The 22,525-nt window shown below is 41.5% G+C and overlaps 1 pseudogene; it reads left to right on the forward strand.

The window, feature by feature from the left end:
- The first annotated feature begins 15,741 nt into the window (after nt 1-15,741).
- On the forward strand, nt 15,742-16,511 carry LOC117080556 (annotated as a pseudogene).
- Nucleotides 16,512-22,525: the final 6,014 nt, after the last annotated feature.

Here is a 22,525-nt window from a genome sequence, read left to right on the forward strand (position 1 = left end):
GAGACGGGGTTTTACCATGTTAGCCAGGATGGTCTCGATCTCCTGACCTCATGATCCGCCCATCTCAGCCTCCCAAAGTGCTGGGATTACAAGCGTGAGCCACCACGCCCAGACTAATTTTTGTATTTTTAGTAGAGACGGGGTTTCACCATGTTGGCCAGGCTGGTCTTGAACTCTTGACCTCAGGTCATCCACCCGCCTCAGCCTCCCAAAGTGTTGGGTTTACTGGCGTAAACCACTGTGCCTGGACTTTTCATTATTTTTTAAACAATAGTATAGCAGCAACTTATATAGTATTTAGATTGTAGTATGTATTATAAGTAATCTAGAAATGGTTTAAAGTATACAAGAGAGACCAGGCATAGTGGCTCACACCTGTAATCTCAGCACTTTGGGAGGCTGAGGCAAGCAGTCATGGTGATGCACATCTGTAGTCACAGCTACTTGGAAGGCGGAGGCATAAGAATCACTTGAACCCAGAAGCAGAGGTTGCAGTGAGCCGAGATCATGCCTGCATGACAGTGTGAGACCCTGTCTCAGAAACAAACAAACAAAAGTGTACAAGAGGATGTATGTAAGTTATATGCAAATATTACACCATTTTATATCAGGGATTTGAGCATCCTTGGATTTTGGTATCTGCGGAGTGTCCTGAAACCCCGACGGATACCAAGAGACAACTGTATTTGCAGGATAAGGTGTGTATGATAAAAGCAGTGGAAACCAGGCAAAGCAGATCATTAAAGGCCTTACCAGCCAAGGTATGAAGTTTCCATTTTATTTTATACAAATGTCTATTATAGAGTTAAGGATTCCAGGTCATTCCATCTTCATATCACCTCTGGTATCTAACATCATGCCTGGAACACAGTAGGCCTTCACTTTACACTCTAAACTGATTTAAAATGGTTTTTGTCATCTCTAAGTGATAAAATTTGGGAAAATAGAGTTAAAACTAAAGTTAAACTAATAAATTTTCAATCAAATTTCTTATTTCCATATGTTTGCTTTCATTATTTTAATACCCAAACCAACCCAGATATACAAGAAAACAAACTATTAATTCTTCACTTTAATTTTATGTTTCTCCATGGTGCAAACATTTTAAAAATCAAGTTCATATACTTTTCCAATTTAAAAAAGTTTGTGTTTTGTTAATAATAAAAGAAGCCTAAATATCGAAGGTCAAAAATGATTTCCTCATTAACTTATATTCCCTCTGAGATTGATTGCACAGTAAATTAGTTAATTGCAAACCTTCTAACAATGTTTTACTCCATTATAGATTGCTTTGGAAAAACGAATTTGATTTTTCCCTCTTAAACAATGAGTGGTTTATTTTAAAGTAGGTGAAAGGTAATGTGAAGGAAAAAAAAAAATAACCCAGCTTCACAGATGTATAGTTTAAAGTTTGCCAAGTACTTAGCAAAGGGTTACACTAACTTCAAACGGTTGGAAAGTATAATGTAATGTGAGAACTCGAAGGTCTTGTTTCTCTTTCAGCTCCCGCTCTCACTCAGTCCCCTGCAAACCATCTGCATAAAGAGCAAAGTTTCAGAGATCACATCCCCTAGTGGAGAGCAAATGAACAAAAGCGGAGAGATGCGACAAATTGCACGTGCGCTGTTATATTTGCAAGCGGGTTACACTGTCCTTGGATAAGAATTTTATATTCCCCGTGAGTCTGAGACTCTGTCTGTGCTCTGAATTATTATGTTGCTCAATGCAAGCGATGATCCAAGGCCAATGACAGTGTACCGAGCTAGCATTTTTTGGCAGGTTGAATAGTCATGTGTATATTTTATGTTCCTTATAAAAGTTAGGCAATATAAATATTAGTGATATGAAAGTTGATATTCTACATAAATTGTCAGTTGCTAGTCAAACACTTCAAGCTTTTTTCTTTATGTGGTGGGGCTTTAAAATTTCAGCAGGGAGTTCTTTGAAGTGTCTCCCCTAAGCTTTCCGTTTCAGACACTGTTTTTTTCCAAAATAGGTCTCTGTGTTGGTGTTTCCAAAATGCAGATGATTCCTGTTCTTATTTTATGGCTCTTCTCGCAGAATGCTATCAGCCCCAGATCTAGGGTAGAGGACAGGCTTGATTGGAACCTTTGCCTGTTACAATGCATGATTCCACCACAGGCCAGCTGTGACCATTCCGCCCAGTGACAGCGTGGTCGTCTTTCCTCATAGGCGAAGGAGGTGACTTCCTATGGGACATGATTTCTGAAGCAGAAATTTACCTGAGGTTCCTGGAAGAAATGCTTTTCCCACCTGTTGGTTCCCTGAGTATTAACATGCCAGATACAAAGCTTCATTCATTCTGTTAAAATGCAAATGACCCCAACAGAGTAGTAAAACAGTTTGCTGCTAGAAGTTATTTACAATATAGCAAGAGTAACGCTCTTATTCACCCTGAGCACAGGTTTTAATAAAAAGTGGAAGGGATCACAAGGGTATTGAGATCTCAGCAAGAGAAGGAAAGGGAAAAGGTTGGTTTAAAAACAATATTAACAGAAGACATACCGTGTAGAGAGAAAAATACGGGCTGTGCCTGTTCAAGATAACTTTCATTACAATTTTGCCTAAGGCAGGGTGAATGCAAATGTTTCAGTTTTAATAGACTGGATCATTCATTCTAAAAGCATTTCTTGAGTGCCTTCTTGAAAAAGAATGATAATTAGATTTTTTAAGTTATAGAGAAAATATAAAACCAAAACTAGAGAAATATATGCCAAAATTTTTCCAATAGTTCCGTTGTCAAAGTAGAATTAGAATATAAGTGCAGAGTTAAATTCCATTGTGTATCAAGAAGTAATTGTAAAGGAGTTATGTCTAAAAATGTATCTTTTCAGTGATTTTTATTCTGAACAATCTTCTACCTCAGATACATTTTGGATCTATGATTTGCAATCACTTTTTTTTGGTGGGTCGAGATGCCAACCAGCACTGTGACTTTAAGAAGTTCATCATTAGTATGCATTTAAAAAAATGTATCAAGTTAAGAAAAAAATAGAATAAATGTACATCTGTCTAAAGCAGGGGTTAGCAGAGTACAGCCTGCAGGTCAAATCCAGTCTACTGCCTGTTTTTTTGTTTGTTTTGTTTTGTTTTGACTAGAATGTTGATACATTTTTAAATGGCTGAAAAAAAAATCAAAAGAATAACATTTTATGACATTTTAAAAATTGTCTTAAATTCAAATTTCAGGGGCTGGGTGTGGTGGTTCACACCTGTAATCCCACTACTTTGGGAGGCCGAGGTGGGTGGATCACCTGAGGTCAGAAGTTCAAGACCAGCTTGGCCAACATGGCAAAATCCTGTCTCTACTAAAAATACAAAAAATTAGCAAAGCAGTGTGCAGTGGCTCATGCCTGTAATCCTAGCACTTTGAGAGGCTGAGGAGGGTGAATCACAATGTCAGGAGTTTGAGACCAGCCTGGCCAACATAGTGAAACTATATCTCTGATAAAAATACAAAAATTAGCCAGGCATAGTGGCACATGGCTGTAGTCCCAGCTACTTGGGAGGCTGAGGCAGGAGAATAGCTTGAACCCGGGAGGCGGAGGTTGTGGTAGCCGAGATCACACCATTGCACTCCAGCCTGGGCAACAGAGCGAGACTCCGTATCAAAAATTAAAAAAAAAAAAAAATTAGGCCAGGTACAGTGGCTCACACTTGTAATCCCAACACTTTGGGAGGCCGAGGCGGGTGGATCATCTGAGGTCAGGAGTTCAAGACCAGCGTGGTCAACATGGTGAAAACCTGTCTCTACCGAAAATACAAAAAATTAGCTGGGCTTGGTGATGGGCACCTGTAATCCCAGCTACTTGGGAGGCTGAGGCAGGATAATCATTTGAACCTGGGAGGCGGAGATTGCAGTAAGCCAAGATCGCGCCATTGCTCAAGAGTGAAACTCTTGGGCAGCAAGAATGAAACTCCGTCTGAAAAAATAAAAAAAATTAGCCAGGAGTGATAACGCGAGCCTCCAGTCCTAGGTACTCGGAGCTCGGAAGGCTCAGGTGGGGGATTGCTTGAGTTCAGGAGGTCAAAGCTGCAGTGAGCTGTGATCATGCCACTGCACTCCAGCCTGGATGACAGTGAGACCCTGTATGAAAAAAATAGAATATGATTTCCATTCTCAAGTTTTTTCCTGGCTATGGGAGCTCAGTCATGATGTCTGTGTTGGGTTGAGAGAAAAAACTCAGTTTCCTCTATTTAGTCTTCCCAATGACTTCTGCTTCTCTCTCAGTGACTATGAGTAGGCTGGAAAAAGTAGTAATTAGGATGGGCATATTGCCAACCCAAAGAAAACTTTTCTCTGTTGGTAAGAAAAAAGGAAAGGGTGGTAATTGGTAGACGACTAGTAGTCACTGACATAGTAGCTGCCTAACCTGGGCAAATTACTTAATGATATCTACCTTGTGGGTTGTATTGGATTTCCAGGGCTGCCATAGCAAATTACTACAAATTGGGTAGTTTAAAATAATAGAAATGTATTCTCTCACAGTTCAGGAGGCCAGAAATCCAAAATCAAGGAATCAGCATCGTTGCTTCCTTGCCAGAGGCTCTGAGACAGAAATCACTCCAGGCCTCTCTGGGTCTGTAGCGGTTTCTGGCAGTCCTTGGCCTTCCTTAGCTTGTAGGCCCTTCATTCCAATCTGCCTCATCTTCTCTGTGTCTGTGTGTGTTCTTCTGTCTCTTATAGTGACGATTTCCCTGGAGTTGAGGCCCACCCCCTCCAGTATGTTCTCTCCATTCTTACTTTAATCGCATCTGCAATAACCCTATTTCCAAACACAGTCATATCTTGTGATTCCAGGTAGATGTGACTTTTTCTGAGATACTATTCAGTGTACTAAACAGAGTTATTATGATAATCAAATATTCTGGGTATAAAGTGCTGGCATAGTCTCTCATATCAGGAAAATAGATATTTTTTTTTTTACTGAGAAGTCAGTATGAAACTACATGTAAACCACGAAACTCTTTTTGGAAGTTATAGCATGAAATGGGGATATCTTTTTCTGCCTTTTTATACTTGTTTATATGTAGCTTCTTGCACATATCATAGGCATTTAGTCCCATTAACTGAGTTAAGCCTGAGGATTACATTTGCAGAAAAGTAGGTGTTGGACTTGAGCAACATCATTCATCTGTACCGTGAGGAGGAATGTTATGAAAATGAGTCGAAGTGCATGCGGCAGGTGCATCTTGGGTTGCACACCCTGCTCAGAATCATTCCTCCCTTTCCAGGAACTGCCAACAGCTGGGACATTCCTAGCAGACTGCCCAGAGGCTATGGGTGACTGGTCTATGGATGAATCCTGATCCTGGCCTATCAGATCATTTTTTTAAAAGAGCCTGGAATTTTGAACTACAGATGTAAATAGGGGGTTACAGGGCCTGAGGCTATTTGATGCAGCCTCCTGTTTCTGCTTCCTGCTTACTCTAAGGGAAACCTACATCATTCTGATTAATTTGTGCTTTGGGATTTGCTGAAGCTGGCACAGGTCATTTTTTGCAACTCAGAGAGCCTTAATTAGTAAAATACCGAAGTTACAGGATAGTAAACCCAACATGCAAAGAATAGTAAACAGAGATATCTACTTTCATATGTTTTCTATTTAAATAAGCTATTTAATTTTTTTGATCTTGAACTTGTTGACTAATGGCACAAACCTGATTTTAAAGCAAGCTTTCATTTTATGGATAAACATTAGCACATTAAAATGTGCCAGTAGGAGACTGGATGTGGTGGCTCACTCCTGTAATCCCAGCACTTTGGGAGGCTGAGGCAGGCGGATCATTTGAGGTCAGGAGTCCGAGACCAGCCTGGCCAACATGGTGAAATCCCATCTCTACTAAAAATACAAAAATTAGCCAGGCGTGGTGGTGCAGGCCTATAGTCCCAGCTACTCGGGAGGCTGAGGCAGGAGAATCACTTAAACCCAGGAGGCGGAGGTTGCAATGAGCTGAGATTGTATCACTACTCCAGACTGAGTGACACAGCCAGACTCTGTCTCAAAAAATAAATAAATAAACAAATAAAGTGCCAATGGGACCAAATCTTCCTAAGAGGGTCAACGGACCTTTAAATAGCAAAACTTTGGTTGTTCTGAAGTCCAGGAATATGGAGCTAAATAGCTAGAAAGATGCCAATGAAGCCAGCACAGCTGTTAGGATTTCTATTCAGTTCTACATTTTCCTTTACTAGTATTTGGCTTGAAAAATCTAGGGCCCAGACTATAAGAAAAACAAAACAGAATGGAAGCTAAGATGGCCAGTTTTTATAGTAAAAAATCTATTCCAAGGGGATGGGTTGACACTTTCTCTATTTGGAAATAGAGAAAAGTAAATTAAAGAAGAAAAAGCCACACAAGCTATTCTTTTCTGAACATAGGTATTTAAAATATTTGTCACTGCATTTTGACTTATTCAAATTGTTTAATATGATATTTGTTGGTGTATTTTTAGTAAAATAGAATTAAAGGCAGTTTGTATTTTGGCAACTTTTTGTTCTGGTATCTCAAAGAGTGGAATGAGGGGAAGATGATCTGAGAAAATTCTGGCATGGGGAGAGATGAGGAATGGGAGTTCTCTTTCACTTTCTAGTGTTCTTGGGAATGCATCTCTTGGGGCTCAGGAAACAATACCCCAAATATGGCACTTTGGCCTGCTGAGTACTTGGATTTTTTTTTTGCTTGTTTGTTTTTTGAGATGGAGTCTCACTCTGTCGACCAGGCTGAAGTGCAGTGGTGTGATCTCAGCTCACTGTAACCTCCACCTCCCAGGTTCAAGTGATTCTCCTGCCTTGGCCTCCCGAGTAGCTGGCATTACAGGTGCCCACCACTACGCCCGGCTAATTTTTATATTCTGAGTACTTTGAACTAAAGGAGATTAGAAAGCCTCAGAGGCAGTTTAAGAAGCAAAGTCTCAGGCAGTGGCTCACGCCTGTAATCCCAGCACTTTGGGAGGCCGAGGCAGAAGGATTGCTTGAGCCTAGGAGTTCAAGACCAGACTGAACAACATAGAGAGACCACATCTCTACAAAAAATTTTGAAAATAGCTGAATGGGGTGGCACATACCTGTAGTCCCAGCTACTTGGGAGGCTGAGACACAAGGATCACTTGAGTCCGGGAGGATGAGGCTGCAGTAAGCCCTCATCTCACCACTGAGCTCCAGCCTGGGAGACAGAGCAAGACCCTGTCTCAAAAACAAACAAAAAACCCCCCAAAACAGAGAAGCAAAGTCTTTCTCTGACCTTCTCCCACCTGCCTGTTTCCCACCCACCTTTCTTCCCTGAAGTGAGTCATAGAAACCATAATTCCTCTTCCCCACTTTGGGTCATACAAATTAGAATCCCTCTCCCTGCAAAGCGAGCCATAATATCTAGAAAGGTTACTCTCTCCCTTCTCCCTTGAAGACCTTCATTCCTGAGGGGTCCTGCCTCATACCAGGGAGGAAAGAATGCTACACAGAGAGGCCAAGAAGAATCTGAACGGACAGGCCTTGCTGGGTTTCCCTCCCTAGTCTCTGACTTTCGTCCAATCACATTTCTACATGGCTGTCCATTCTTTATCAAACCTAAGAATAAAAATAGAACGTTTTTTCTGAGACTTTGGGTCTTCATTTCTGAAGGCTCCTGTGTCATCACAAAATACTTTGATTAAATATATTTGTTATGCTTTTCTCTTACTAATCTGTCTTTTGTTATAGGAGTTTTGGCCATGACCCTTATGATGGGTGAGACAAAGAACTTGGAAATGACATACGAACAGATAGGACTACCTCCATTATCATATATAAGAATAGGAATTATGGGCTGGGCATGATGGCTTACGCCTGTAATCCCACCACTTTGGGAGGCCAAGACCGGTGGATCACCTGAAGTCAGGAGCTGGAGACTAGCCTGGCCAACATAGTGAAACCCCATCTCTACTAAAAATATAAAAAATTAGCTGAGATGGTGGTGGGCACCTGTAATCCCAGCTACTTGGGAGGCTGAGGCAGGAGAATTGCTTGAACCCGGGAGGCAGAAGTTACAGTGAGCCAAGATCGTGCCATTGCACTCCAGTCTGGGTGACAGAGTGAGACTCTGTCTCAAAAAAAAAAAAAAATTATTAATTTTATTAATCACATGATGGATGGAGGCTTTCTGGAGAGAACAGGGTGGCTCCCAAGCAGGTCCAAGCATGGCTTGAGAGAGCAGGGAAAGGAGACAGACTGTGCTTTTACTGTGATTAGAGAGTAGGGTTCTTACTTGGCCAAGGCTTGCATGGTTTTAACACACTTTCAGTGCCAAAGGAGGAAGCACTCAAGTAAGCACTTTCTTACCACCTTGCCCAGAGGTGGGGCAAGGACAAGGAAGTTGGGGGGCGGGGGGCTTGAAAACTGTCAGCAAACATCAAAAATGGAGTCAGACTATGATAATAAAAGAGTTTAAAAACCTCCTGTTTACTTTTTTTCTCTTTCTTTGAAATGGAGTCTCACTATGTTGCCCAGGCTAATTTTGGAACTCCTGGATTCATCTTCTCTACATTAAAAGATAATTTTCACTTAAAAAAGGGAACAAGTAGCTTAGTGTATTATATTTAATTTTGACCTCCAAGTTGGAAACATCTGAACTGTCAATTAATGAGGTCTACACTACCACTATGGGACTTGGGACTTGTCTGTCCCTGGTTAGAATGTTTCACTAGGGAGGAGCCTTCAGAATCTTTCTTGTTACTGTTAAATAGTAGCGGGCACATAGTAGACATGTTACAAATATTAAATGGATGGCTGGTGGATAAATGGACGGATGAGTTCAAGAGAGTTGCCACTAGATGGCACTGTTTATCTGGATCTGTGTTGCAAATTTTCACAAGTCCGGGGGAAGGTGGTCGCTATTCGTCGGGATCAAGTGAGTCATGTTATGTCTGAACTCCCCTGATCCTGCCCCGTTATGGCTGTTCCTTCATCCCCCGCCAGCCCTCTAGGGAGCTGAGAATCATGAAATTTTCTCCTTAGAAATAATCTCAGATATTATCTATTCTATTGCAACTCTCCAAATTTTCAGGTCAACAAAATGGGGGGCAGGCCGTGAAGCACTGCAGTGGGAGTGTAGCTGTCAGCAATTGATTTTTCAGATGTCTCAAACTTAGGAGCCAAAAATAACGATAATATGCTGAGCTATTTGTTCATTCAGAAAAAAATAAAAACCAAAAAACAAGAATTTCCTGCAGCAGACTTAACACCTGCATCCTGTGCTCATCATGATCCAGCTCCTGCAGTTACCATGCCCCCACCCCCCAACCTCCCCCGACCTCCATCTGTTGTAGCAGAACCAGAAGGTCCTTCCCTAGACTTACATCTAATATTTACGTTTCTCTCCCTGAGAAGCTGTAAGGATCCCTTGCTTTCTGCAAATCGACTAGGTCTGCCATTTTCATCCTTAAACCTGGCCTCGTTCTCCATTTGGCCTCAGGCCCAGCTGACCTGGCCTTGTTTTCCTCATCATAAGTGACAGGTTTTTAAAATCTGAAACATCCTACCTGCAAATCCCATTATTGCCTCCACAGAATCCGGTGGTTTTAATTTTATCTAATCCCAGCATTTAACAGCAACTGGGCAGCTCTGCTATATCCAGGCCTGTGGTAGTCTCATTATCATGCATTTTAGCAATTATTCAAAATGCACCTTTTTACATAGAACAAGAGTAAGTCCAAGTCCAATCTAGCCATAATTCATTCACTCATTCAGTAAGCATTTACTACATGCATATTACATAGAACCAGGTTCTGTCATTGTTTATAAAAACAAATAAGGCATTTCCACTCCCCCAAAGTAGACATGAAATCAGATAAAGTACAATCAAGTACATTAAATGCTTAGTAGTATAATGAAAATAAATAGCAGACTGAAATGAAATATTATTCAGGAATACAGACCACTGCAACTCTGAGTTTTTGTCTACAATATAAGAATGCTAAGCTCTACCTACCAGGCTAGTATGAAAACTCGGAGTGAATGTGGATACACAAACATAAAAATTTCCTCAGTACAGCTCTTGGCCTACAACAGGTGTTCAATAAGTACTATTCCCTTTTCCTCCTCTATAATAAAGGTATAAACAAAATTTTGTGGAAACAGAGGAGGAAGCTTGTAAGAGTTTCCTGAAAACTGCAATCTGGAAGCACAGAAAAAGAAGAAAGTTGCAGGCAGGAGTCAAAGTAAATAGAGAGATGCATCAGCTGGGTCCTCAGGGAAGCAGATCTGAGACAGAGTTAGTGCAAGAGGCTTAGTGGGAAGTAATGCCTATGAAAAATGAAAGAGACTGGAGAAGCAGTATTGGGTGGAAAAGCTCAGACAACGTTGCAGATCTGAGCCTCCACCCACCCAACAGAGAGCTCTGGAGCAATGTTGCCTGTTAGAGGAGTCCTGCACTTTGCAGAAATATCCAGGCCCTGGTGCCCCTCCAGGAAGAAGATGACCTTAGCTAAAAAGTGGCAGATTCTGGAGGTGGTAACAGTGGAGGCTGTCAGCTCACTGCATTCTTGGCAGTTGAGCAGCGAAATTTTTCTTGAAAGGAGATCTGAGGGGCACACCTCTGTGTCTGCCCCAGTATTTTGTTCTACTTCCTTCTAAGACTTATAGAGTGTCAGTATGTTCAGATGCTGTGCCAGGCACTTTTTTCATTTATTCTTGCAACAGCTCTTTGAGATGGATAAGATCCCATGTTTCAGATAGGCAAAGTATGTTTCAGTCCATACTCTTCCCCAGCTGCCTGCTTAAAACAGCGTCAGTGGTGGTGGTTGTCTGAACTAGCAGAAGTTACTCCAGGGAGTGAACCTAACACAAGATTTGGATGCAGGCAGATACAAGCTGAGGGTAAACTGGAACTGGCAGGTTCTAGTCAAAATAGTAGTGACTACGATGGTTCAATACTCTTGAAAGAGAACTTTCAAAGATAATAATACATGGTTCAATTACCTATGGTGTAATTGGGATCACGTAGTTCCCTTACTTGCAATTTTCCATGACTTTCCATTTGTCTTAGTCACGTCAGGCTGCTCTAACAAATTGTCATAGACTTGGTGGCTTAAACAACAAACACCTGTTTCTCACAGCTTCGCAGGCTGGGAAGTCCAAGATGGAGGCACTGGCAGGTCTGGAACTTGGTGAGGGCCAGCTTCCTGGTTTACAGATGTCTATCTGACTATGTCCTCACATGGCAGAAAGCAGAAAGAGAGGAAGCAAACTCTCCTGTCTTTTCCTATAAGGCCACTAATTCCCATTCATGAGGGCTCTACCCTCAAGACCTAATCACGTCCCAAAAGGCCCACCTCCTAATACCATCACAGTGGTGGTTAGGCCTTCAACATATGAATTTCGGGGAGCATAACATTCCTCTATAACACCATCGGACTCAGAATAAAGTGCCTTATCATGGCCTTCAAAGCTCCGCTTGACCTGGCCTTGCCTGAGCCTCTAGCCCAGTGCTTCTCTTGCCCCCCAGGGGACATTTGGCAATGTTTGGGGCCTCTTTTGGTAGTCTCAGCTTGGGGTGGAGCAGAGGAAAGTGTTACTGGCATCTAGCGGTACAGACCAGGGATGCTGCTTAACATCCTGCAATGCACAGGACAGCCCTCAAAAAAGAATTGTCCAGCCCAAAATATCAGCAGTGCTAAGGCTGAGAAACCCGGCTCCCTCCTCTCAAACTGCTTCTCTCTCCTCATTCACTCCTCTCCAGCCGCGCTTGCTCAGCGCAGGCCTCGACACATGTTCCCACTCTCTAGAAGCTTGTCTTCCCACCGGTCCTCTCATGCTCACTCAGGTCTCAGCTCAGATGCAGCTTCCCCAGACAGGAGGCTGACAACATGTTCAAGGCATGTTCCTCCCAACCTCTCCTGTTCTCTTCGCTCCCATCCCCCTGATGTCTTTCTCCACGACACTCACCATGATCCACAAATCCAGATTTATTTGAACTTTGTTGTGCTTCTTTCTTGCTATGCTATGAACGTCACACTGTATCTTCATCCACTAGTAGGTGCTAAGCATATTCTATGTGCTGAAAACATACTTGAGTGAATTAATAACATTTTCCATATGTTATTATGCCTTGGTTTGGGGAAGCTAAATCCCAGATGCATTTAGAAGTAAATTTCATTGCAGTTTAGTTACAGTGTGGCACTTGTCATTAATTTTATTACCGATTGTCCAAATTTTTTGCCATCAGCATTTTTTTCAGAGACTGTCTTATAACATTTCCTTGCCGTGGAGAACATTTCATTATTTCGATGGCCTTTCTTGCTCGCCTGCCCACCCACCTCCTGTACTCCCCCTGGCTACCCTGGCAGTCCTCTTGTTCCTCACAAGCACTAGGCTCAGTCCCCTTCAGGGCTCCACACTTGCTGTTCTCTCTGCCCCTAGACCTTCCCACATGGCTCACTTATTTCAGATCTCAGCTCAAATATGAAATCTCCCCAGATGGGCTTTCCTGAGCATCTCTCTAGAATCATCACTGCTGTCTCCTTCCTATCCCACTGTCTTTTCTTTTGGATCATAGCCACTATTCACTTGTGCACTGTCTCCCCAGCTACAATGTCTGCTTACTGAGGGCAGGACTTTGCCTGTCTTGTTCATGGCATCCCCAGCCCCAAGAATAGGGCCTCTGGTAAAGACTGTTGAGTGAAGAGTTCCAGAACACAGGGAAAGGTACACAGCAGCAGTAATAAGGATGAGCAACCTCTGTGCAGCAACAACTGTCCACCCTATAAAAAGCTGCTTTCAGAAAGGAAGGGTTAGATTGTCCAGTTTTTTCCAGTAAATGCTGCTACCATCTTCTCTGCTAGGAAGGGCTTTTTTTTTTTTTTAATTTAAATTTAAATTTAAATTTTATTTTATTTGAGAAAGAGTCTCGCTCTGTCGCCCAGGCTGGAGCGCAGTGGCATGATCTCGGCTCACTGTAACCTCCGTCTCCTGGGCTCAAGCGATTCTCCTGCCTCAGCCTCACAAGTGGCTGGGATTACAGGCACCTACCACACCTGGCTAATTTTTGTATTTTTTAGTAGAGACGGGGTTTCATCATGTTGACCAGGCTGGTCTTAAACTCCTGACCTCAGGTGATCCACCCCGCCTCAGCCTTCCAAAATGCTGGGATTACAGGTGTGAGCCACCGCGCCCGGCCAGGAAGGGCTTATTTTGAGCCCAACTTGGATGAATTTCTCATGTGTCCTGTGGTATCTCACTGCCTCCTCAGCATGCCACCTTGTTATTTTTACAGAAGGTGTGGTGCCAACAGCAGCTTCTGTGGTGCCAACAGAAGCTCAGGCTACCTGAGCTTCTGGTGGGGAGGAATATTCTGGAAACAGAAGGACACAACTAGGAGTTACAACTGATCTTATACTCAAATCCCCTCTTGGTCATAACCCTATTATAGTCTTAGGTCTAAGTCTCAGAACTATGAAACACTCTTAGGACATTCTTAATGTCCTAAGAAACTAAGAAAACCTTAGGAAGACTTGTCATATAAGGGAAGAGCCAAATTAATGATGTTCACAGTTCTGAATCATGTCAAATAGATAATCTTCATAGTGGCGTTTTAAATTTTCTCACCATAAGACGAGGACAGAGATCCGCTGTACCGTTCAGTGCAGGGAATGCAATTGGAAAAAACAGGAGGATAATTCTTCTTCAGTACTTTCTCGTCTGAATAGGGCCGCATTTTCTTTCTTTTGTTACTAAATGTACAATGTCACATCTATTCTTGTTGCCAGATGAATGTGATTTAGCACAATACTATCCTGTTAGCATTTCTAGGTCAATATGAGTCAGTGGTATTACGCTGAGCTGGAGGTTAAATAGAAAGTAATTGACCACAGGCCAGGTGTGGTGACTCACACCTGTAATCTCAGCACTTTGGGAGGACACAGTGTCTCATACCTGTAATCCCAGCACTTTAGGAGGCCAAGGTGGGTGGATCATCTGAGTTCAGGAGTTTGAGACCAGTGGCCAACATGGTGAAACCCCATATCTACTAAAACCACAAACATTAGCCGGGCATGGTGGGCACCTGCAATCCCAGCTACTTGGGAGGCTGAGGCAGGAGAATTGCTTGAAACTGGGAGGTGGAGGTTGCTGGGAGGTGGATGTTGCAGTGAGCCGAGATCAGGCCACTGCACTCCAGTCTGGGTGACAGAGTGAAACTCCGTCTCCAAAAAAAAAAAAAAAGTAATTAACCACAAAGACAATTACAGTTTAAGTAGGTGTTTACAAGTCTGAGACAGTGGGAAAAGCTGACCTTTTTTTAAAAAAACACCTAACATTCCCTGAAATATCTTGACCTTTAGAGCTGAACTACAATACATGGTTTCATACTTAAGATGAAATTATGCTCATATGAACATCAAAATATCTGATTTATTTTTTGGACTTTCCTAGTCTTTGCAGTCATATTAACAAAACGAAAGAAAAGTAAAAAGTAAAAATACTATGAAGCTATAGATTTTTTTTTATTTTTATTTTTTGCATTCTTCTTTTAATTTTATTTTTTAAAATTTTACTTCAAGTTCCGGGATACATATGAAGAATGTGCAGGTTTGTTACATAGGTATACATGTGCCATGGTGGTTTGTTGCACCGATCATCTAGGTTTTAAGCCCTGCATGCATTAGGTATTTGTCCTAACGCTCTCCCTCCCCTTGTCCCCCACCCCCCGACAGGCCCCAGTGTATGACGTTCCCCTCCCTGTGTCCATGTGTTCTCATTTTTCAACTCCCACTTATGAGTGAGAACATGTGGTGTTTGGTTTTCTGTTCCTGTTTGGATTTTTTACTTTAAAACAACCCATACAAACCTGAGCCGTCATGGTCAGATTTTGCTTTCTTACCACTAGAAGGTGCTAACAACTCCATTAAATGTTTTCAGTGTGACAGACTATGAGAAGAAGCCCAGTGAGCTCATGAGGAAATATATTCATCTGTTTATTTTTGCCAAATTTACTGATAGTAGTTTGATGTGAAAAAATAACATACAACAATCTGTTTCCTCTCTAATGGGAAGGCACCTAATTATCCATTTTATTGTTAATATTCAATCTAGAAAAGTGATGAAAATAATACATAAAAAATACAATTATCTCTAGACTCAAGTATATAAAATAAACTGATGTATTCTCTTGGATTTAGTGACAATGCTTCTCGAAATTTGTACCAAGATAAAATATCAGACAGGTGAACAAAAAATGAATGGATAAGATGTTCATCTCAACATTGTTTAAAGTACTATATCATGGCTACATTACATAACTTCATATAGTGGAACACTGTGGCCATAAACACGATGGTGAAGATTGTGTTTATTGCCATGGAAAGCTATCCATGCAATATTATTGTTGTTATTATTTTAAACAGAGATGCGATATTGCTCTGTTGCCCAGGCTGGAGCACAGTGGTGTGATCACAGTTCACTACAACCTTTAACTCCTGGGCTCAAGCAATCCCCCCACCTCAGCCTCCCGAGTAGCTGGGACTACAGGCATCCTCCACCATGCCCTGATAATTACAAAAATTGTTCAGTGACAGGGTCTCACTATATTGCCCAGTCTGGTCTCAAACTCCTAGGCTCAAGCAATCCTCCCACCTCAGCCTCCTGAGTAGCTGAGACTATAGGCATGTGCTACCATGTCAGGCTGATGTAATATTATTAAGTTAAAAATGCAGGCTACAGCTCTTTTTCATGGTGTCCTGAAAGCGATCAGCTGCTTCAAGATGAAGCTGAACATCTCCTTCCCGGCCACTGGCTGCCAGAAACTCATTGAAGTGGACAATGAACACAAACTTCATACTTTTTATGAGAAGCGTGTGGCAACAGAAGTTGCTGCTGATGCTCTGGGTAAAGACTGGAAGGGTTATGTGGTCTGAATCAGCGGTGGGAACAACAAACAAGGTTTCCCTATGAATCAGGGTGTCTTGACCAATGGCCATGTCCACCTGCTACTGAATAAAAGGCATTCCTGTTACAGACCAAGGAGAACTGGAAAAAGGAAGTGAAAATCTGCTTGTGGTTGCATTGTGGATGCCAATCTGAGCATTCTCAACTTGGTTATTGTGAAAAAAGGAGAGAAGGATATTCCCCGACTGACTGATACTATGGTGCCTTGTCGCCTTGGGCCCAAAAGAGCTAGCAGAATCTGCAAACTTTTCAGTCTCTCTAAATATGATGATGTCCACCAGTGTGTTGTAAGATAGCCCTTAAACAAAGAAGGTAAGAAACCTAGGACTAAAGCACCCAAGATTCAGTATCTTGTTACTTACCCCACGTGTACTGCAGCACAAACGGTGGCATATTGCTCTGAAGAAACAGAGAATTAAGAAAAATAAGGAAGTGGCTGCAGAATATGCTAAACTTTTGGCCAAGAAAATGAAGGAGGCTAAAGAGAAGGAAGCATCAGGAACAGATTGACAAGAGACGCAGACTGTCCTCTCTGCAAGCTTCTACTTCCAAGTCTGAATCTAGTCAAAAATAAGATTTTTTGAGTAACAAATGAATAAGACAGACTAAAAAAAATGCAGGTTACAAAATTGTCATTTAATATCTCATTGAAATAAAGATATGATGCAGAAAAGCATGGAAGATATTCACTGAAATGATGATTGTCTCTAGATAATGTGATTATCAGTGATCCTTATTATCTGGTTGTGTAACCTTGAGAAAAAAACTTAGCCCTTCCATACCTCTCAGTTTCATCATCAGCAAAATGGTGGCAATAATATTTCCTACCTCATGGGTAACATGAGGAATTCAACATATTTATATATGTAAAGCATTTAAAAGAGTGCTGGACACATCATGCATACTAAAAAACTATTAGCTATCGTACTCATTATCCTAATTGTCCATATTTTCTAATCTTATGATTGTGTATGTGTTAATTTTATAACCAGTAAAGACAATAAACTACTTTTTTCTAAAAGATAGCTCTCACAGAGGAGGAGGGAATTAAATTCATTCCTATCCATACGAATAGTGGCCGGGCGTCGTGGCTCACGCCTGTAATCCCAGCACTTTGGGAGGCCAAGGCGGGCGGATCACCTGAGGTCAGGAGTTCAAGACCAGCCTGGCCAACATGGCGAAACCCTGTCTCTACTAAAAATACAAAAAGTAGCCAGGTGTGGTGGTGGACAACTGTAATCCCAGCTACATGCGAGGCTGAGGCAGGAAAATTGCTTGAACCCAGGAGGCAGAGGTTGCAGTGAGCGAGATCATGCCACTGCACTCCAGTCTGGTGACAGAGCAAGACTCTGCCTAAAAAAAAAAAAAAAATAGTAAGTCACTTAATTTCCATTTACCCCAAAAGTTAAAATGGTCAGACGCTTTTAAAAAAATTATTATTATACTTTTTATTATACTTTATTATAGGTATGCGTATGCCATGTTGGTTTGCTGCACCCATCAACTCATCATTTACATTAGGTATTTCTCCTAATGCTATCCCTCCCCCAGCCCCCAACCCCCTGACAGGCCCCTGTGTGTGATGTTCCCCACCCTGTGTCCAAGTGATCTCATTCAATTCCCACCTATGAATGAGAACATGTGGTGTTTGGTTTTCTGTCTTTGTGGTAGTTTGCTGAGAATGATGGTTTCTAGCTTCATCCATGTCCCTACAAAGGATGTTAACTCATCCTTTTTTATGGCTGCATAGTATTCCATGGTGTATATGTGCCACATTTTCTTAATCCAGTCTATCATTGATGGACATTTGGGATGGTTCCAAGTCTTTGCTATTGTGAATAGTGTCACAATAAACATACGTGTGCATGTGTCTTTATAGTAGCACGATTTACAGTCCTTTCGGTATATACCTAGTAATGGGATCACTGGGTCAAATGGTATTTCTAGTTCTAGATCCTTGAGGAATTGCCACACTGTCTTCCACAGTGGTTGAACTAATTTACACTCCCACCAACAGTATAAAAGCATTCCTATTTGTCCACATCCTTTCCAGTATCTGTCACTTCCTGACTTTTTAATGATCGCCATTCTAATTGGCATGAGATGGTATCTGACTGTGGTTTCGATTTGCATTTCTCTGATGATTAATGATGGTAAGCATTTTTTCATGTGAGTTCTAATTTGATTGCCCTGTGGTCTGAGAGACTGTTTCTTGTGATTTCTGTTATTTTAATGCTCAGGAGTGCTTTCCTTCCAATTATGTGGTCAATTTTAGAATAAGTGTGATGTGGTGCTGAGAAGAATGTATATTCTGTTGATTTGGGGTGGAGAGTTCTGTAGATGTCTATCAGGTCTGCTTGGTGCAGAACTGAGTTCAAGTCCTAGATATCCTTGTTAACCTTTTGTCTCGTTGATCTGTCTAATGTTGACAGTGGGTTGTTAAAATCTCCCATTATTATTGTGTGGGACTGTAAGTCTCTTTGTAGGTCTCTAAGGACTTGCTTTATGAATCTGCGTGTTCACATATTGGGTGGATATATATTTAGGATAGTTAGCTCTTCTTGTTGAATTGATCCCTTTACCATTATGTAATGGCTTTCTTTGCCTCTTTTGATCTTTGTTGGTTTAAAGTCTGTTTTATCAGAGACTAGAATTGCAGCCCCTGCTTTTTTTTTCTTTCCATTTGCTTGGTAGATCTTCCTCCATCCCTTTGAGTCTACATGCGTATCTGCACATGAGATGGGTGTGCTGAATACAGCACCCTGATGGTCTTGACTCTTTATCCAGTTTGCCAACCTGTGTCTTTTAACTGGGGCATTTAACCCGTTTACATTTAAAGTTAATATTGTTATATGTGAATTTGATTCTGCCATTATGATGCTAGCTGGTTATTTTGCCTGTTAGTTGATGCAGTTTCTTCCTAGCATCGATGGTCTTTACAGTTTGGCATGTTTTTGCAGTGGCTGGTACCGGTTGTTTCTTTCCATGTTTAGTGCTTCCTTCAGGAGCTCTTGTAGGGCAGGCCTGGTGGTGACAAAATCTCTCAGCATTTGCTTGTCTGTAAAGGATTTTATTTCTCCTTCACGTCTGGTTATGAAATTGGCTGGATATGAAATTCTGGGTTGAAAATTCTTTTCTTTAAGAATGTTGAATAATAGCCCCCACTCTCTTCTGGCTTGTAGGGTGTCTGCCAAGAGATCCACTGTTAGTCTGATGGGCTTCCCTTTGTGGGTAACCCGACCTTTCTCTCTGGCTGCCCTTAACATTTTTTTCCTGCATTTCAACTTTGGTGAATCTGACAATTATGTGTCTTGGGGTTGCTCTTCTCGAGGAGTATTTTTGTGGTGTTCTCTGTATTTCCTGAATTTGAATGTTGGCCTGCCTTGCTAGGTTGGGGAAGTTCTCCTGGTTAATATCCTGAAGTGTGTGTTCCAACTTGATTCCATTTCCCCATCACTTTCGGGTACACCGATCAAACATAGATTTGGTCTTTTCACATAGTCCCATATTTCTTGTAGGCTTTGTTTGTTTCTTTTTACTCTTTTTCTTTAAACTTGTCTTCTCACTTTATTTCATTAATTTGATCTTCAATCCCTGATATCCTTTCTTCCACTTGATCAAATTGGCTATTGAAGCTTGTGCATGCGTCACGAAGTTCTCGTGCCATGGTTTTCAGCTCCATCAGGTCATTTAAGGTCTTCTCTACACTATTTATTCTAGTTAACCATTCATCTAATCTTTTTTCAAGGTTTTTAGCTTCCTTGTGATGGGTTTGAACATGCTGCTTTAGCTCGGAGAAGTTTATTACCGACCTTCTGAAGCCTACTTCTATCAGTTTGTCAAAGTCATTCCCGTCCAGCTTTCTTCCATTGCTGACAGGGAGCTGTAATCCTTTGGGGGAGAAGAGGTGCTCTGGTTTTTAGAATTTTCAGCTTTTCTGCTCTGGTTTCTTCCCATCTTTGTGGTTTTATTTACCTTTGGTCTTTTTCTTTTACTATCATACTTTGAGTTCTAGGGTACATGTGCACAATGTGCAGGTTTGTTACATATGTACACATGTGCCATGTTGGTGTGCTGTACCCGTTAACTCATCATTTACATTAGGTGTATCTCCTAATGCTATCCCTCCCCCATCCCCCCGCCCCATGACAGGCCCCTGTGTGTGGTGTTCCTCACCCTATGTCTAAGTGTTCTCATTGTTCAATTCCCACCTATGAGTGAGAACATGCAGTGTTTGGTTTTCTGTCCTTGCCATAGTTTGCTGAGAATGATGGTTTCCAGCTTCATCCATGTCCCTACAAAGGACATTAACTCATCCTTTTATATGGCTACACAGTATTCCATGGTATATATGTGCCACATTTTCTTAATCCAGTCCATTATTGATGGACATTTGGGTTGGTTCCAAGTCTTTGCTATTGTGAATAGTGCTGCAATAAACATACGTGTGCATGTGTCTTTATAGCAGCATGATTTGTAATCCTTTGGGTATATATCCAGTAATGGGATGGCTGGGTCAAATGGTATTTCTAGTTCTAGATCCTTTAGGAATCGCCACACTACCTTCCACAATGGTTGAACTAGTTTACAGTCCCACCAACAGTATAAAAGCGTTCCTATTTCTCCACATCCTCTCCAGCACCTGTTGTTTCCTGACTTTTTAATGATTGCCATTCTAACTGGCATGAGATGGTATCTCATTGTGGTTTTGATTTGCATTTCTCTGATGGTCGGTGATGATGAGCATTTTTTCATGTGTCTGTTGGCTGCATAAATGTCTTCTTTTGAGAAGTGTCTGTTCATATCCTTTGCCTACTTTTTGATGGGTTTGTTTGATTTTTTCTTGTAAATTTGTTTAAGTTCTTTGTAGATTCTGGATATTAGCCCTTTGCTAGATGGGTAGATTGTAAAAATTTTCTCCCCTTCCATAGGTTGCCTGTTCACTCTGATGGTAGTTTCTTATGTTGTGCAGAAGTTCTTTAGTTTAATTAGATACCATTTGTCAATTTTGGCTTTTGTTGCCATTGCTTTTGCTGTTTTAGTCATGAAGTCCTTGCCCATGCCTATGTCCTGAAGGGTATTGCCTAGGTTTTCTTCTAGGGTTTTTATGGTTTTAGGTCTAACATTTAAGTCTTTAATCCACCTTAAATTAATTTTTGTATAAGGTGTAAGGAAGGGATCCAGTTTCAGCTTTCTACATATGGCTAGCCAGTTTTCCCAGCACCATTTTTAAAATAGGGAATCCTTTCCCCATTTCTTGTTTTTGTCAAGTTTGTCAAAGATCAGATGGTTGTAGATGTGTGGTATTATTTCTGAGGGCTCTGTTCTGTTCCATTGGCCTATATCTCTGTTTTGGTACCAGTACCATGCTGTTTTGGTTACTGTAGCCTTGTAATACAGTTGGAAGTCAGGTAGCGTGATGCCTCCAGCTTTGTTCTTTTGGCTTAGGATTCACTTGGCAATGCGGGCTCTTTTTTGGTTCCATATGAACTTGAAAGTAGTTTTTTCCAATTCTGTAAAGAAAGTCATTAGTAGCTTGATGGTGATGGCTTTGAATCTATAAATTACCTTGGGCAGTATGGCCATTTTCATGATATTTGTTTTTCCTGTCCATGAACATGGAATGTTCTTCCATTTGTTTGTGTCCTCTTTTGTTTTGTTGAGCAGTGGTTTGTAGTTCTCCTTGAAGCGGTCCTTCACATCCCTTGTAAGTTGGATTCCTAGGTATTTTATTCTCATTGAAGCAATTGTGAATGGGAGTTCAGTCATGATTTGGCTCTCTGTTTGTCTTTTATTGGTGTATAGGAATGCCTGTGATTTTTGCACATTGATGTTGTATCCTGAGACTTTGCTGAAGTTGCTTAACATCTTAAGGAGATGCTGGGCTGAGACAATGGGGTTTTCTGTTTTTTTTTTTTTTTTTTTTTGAGACAGAGTCTCGCTCTGTTGCCCAGGCTGGAGTGCAGTGGTGTGATCTCCACTCACTGCAAGCTCCACCTCCCGGGTTCACGCCATTCTCCTGCCTCAGCCTCCCGTGTAGCTGGGACTACAGGCGCCCGCCACTGTGCCTGGCTAATTTTTGTATTTTTAGTAGAGACGGGGTTTCACCGTGTTAGCCAGGGTGGTCTCGATCTCCTGACCTTGTGATCCGCCCGTCTCGGCCTCCCAAAGTGCTGGGATTACAGGTGTGAGCCACTGCACCCGGTCGACAATGGGGTTTTCTAAATATACAATCATGTCATCTGCAAACAGGGACAATTTGACTTCCTCTTTTCCTAATTGAATACCCTTTATTTCTTTCTCCTGCCTGATTGCCCTGGCCAGAACTTCCAACACTATGTTGAATAGGAGTGGTGAGAGAGGGCATCCTTGTCTTGTGCCAGTTTTCAAAGGAATGCTTCCAGTGTTTGGCCATTCAGTTAGATATTGGCTGTGGGTTTGTCATAAATAGCTTTTATTATTTTGAGATATGTCCCATCAATACCTAGTTTATTGAGAGTTTTTAGCACGAAGGGCTGTTGAATTTTGTCAAAGGCCTTTTCTGCATCTATTCAGATAATCATGTGGTTTTTGTCTTTGGTTCTGTTT

This window comes from Trachypithecus francoisi, unplaced genomic scaffold, assembly GCF_009764315.1.
Source record: "Trachypithecus francoisi isolate TF-2019V2 unplaced genomic scaffold, Tfra_2.0 Lachesis_group8, whole genome shotgun sequence".
Taxonomy (NCBI): domain Eukaryota; kingdom Metazoa; phylum Chordata; class Mammalia; order Primates; family Cercopithecidae; genus Trachypithecus; species Trachypithecus francoisi.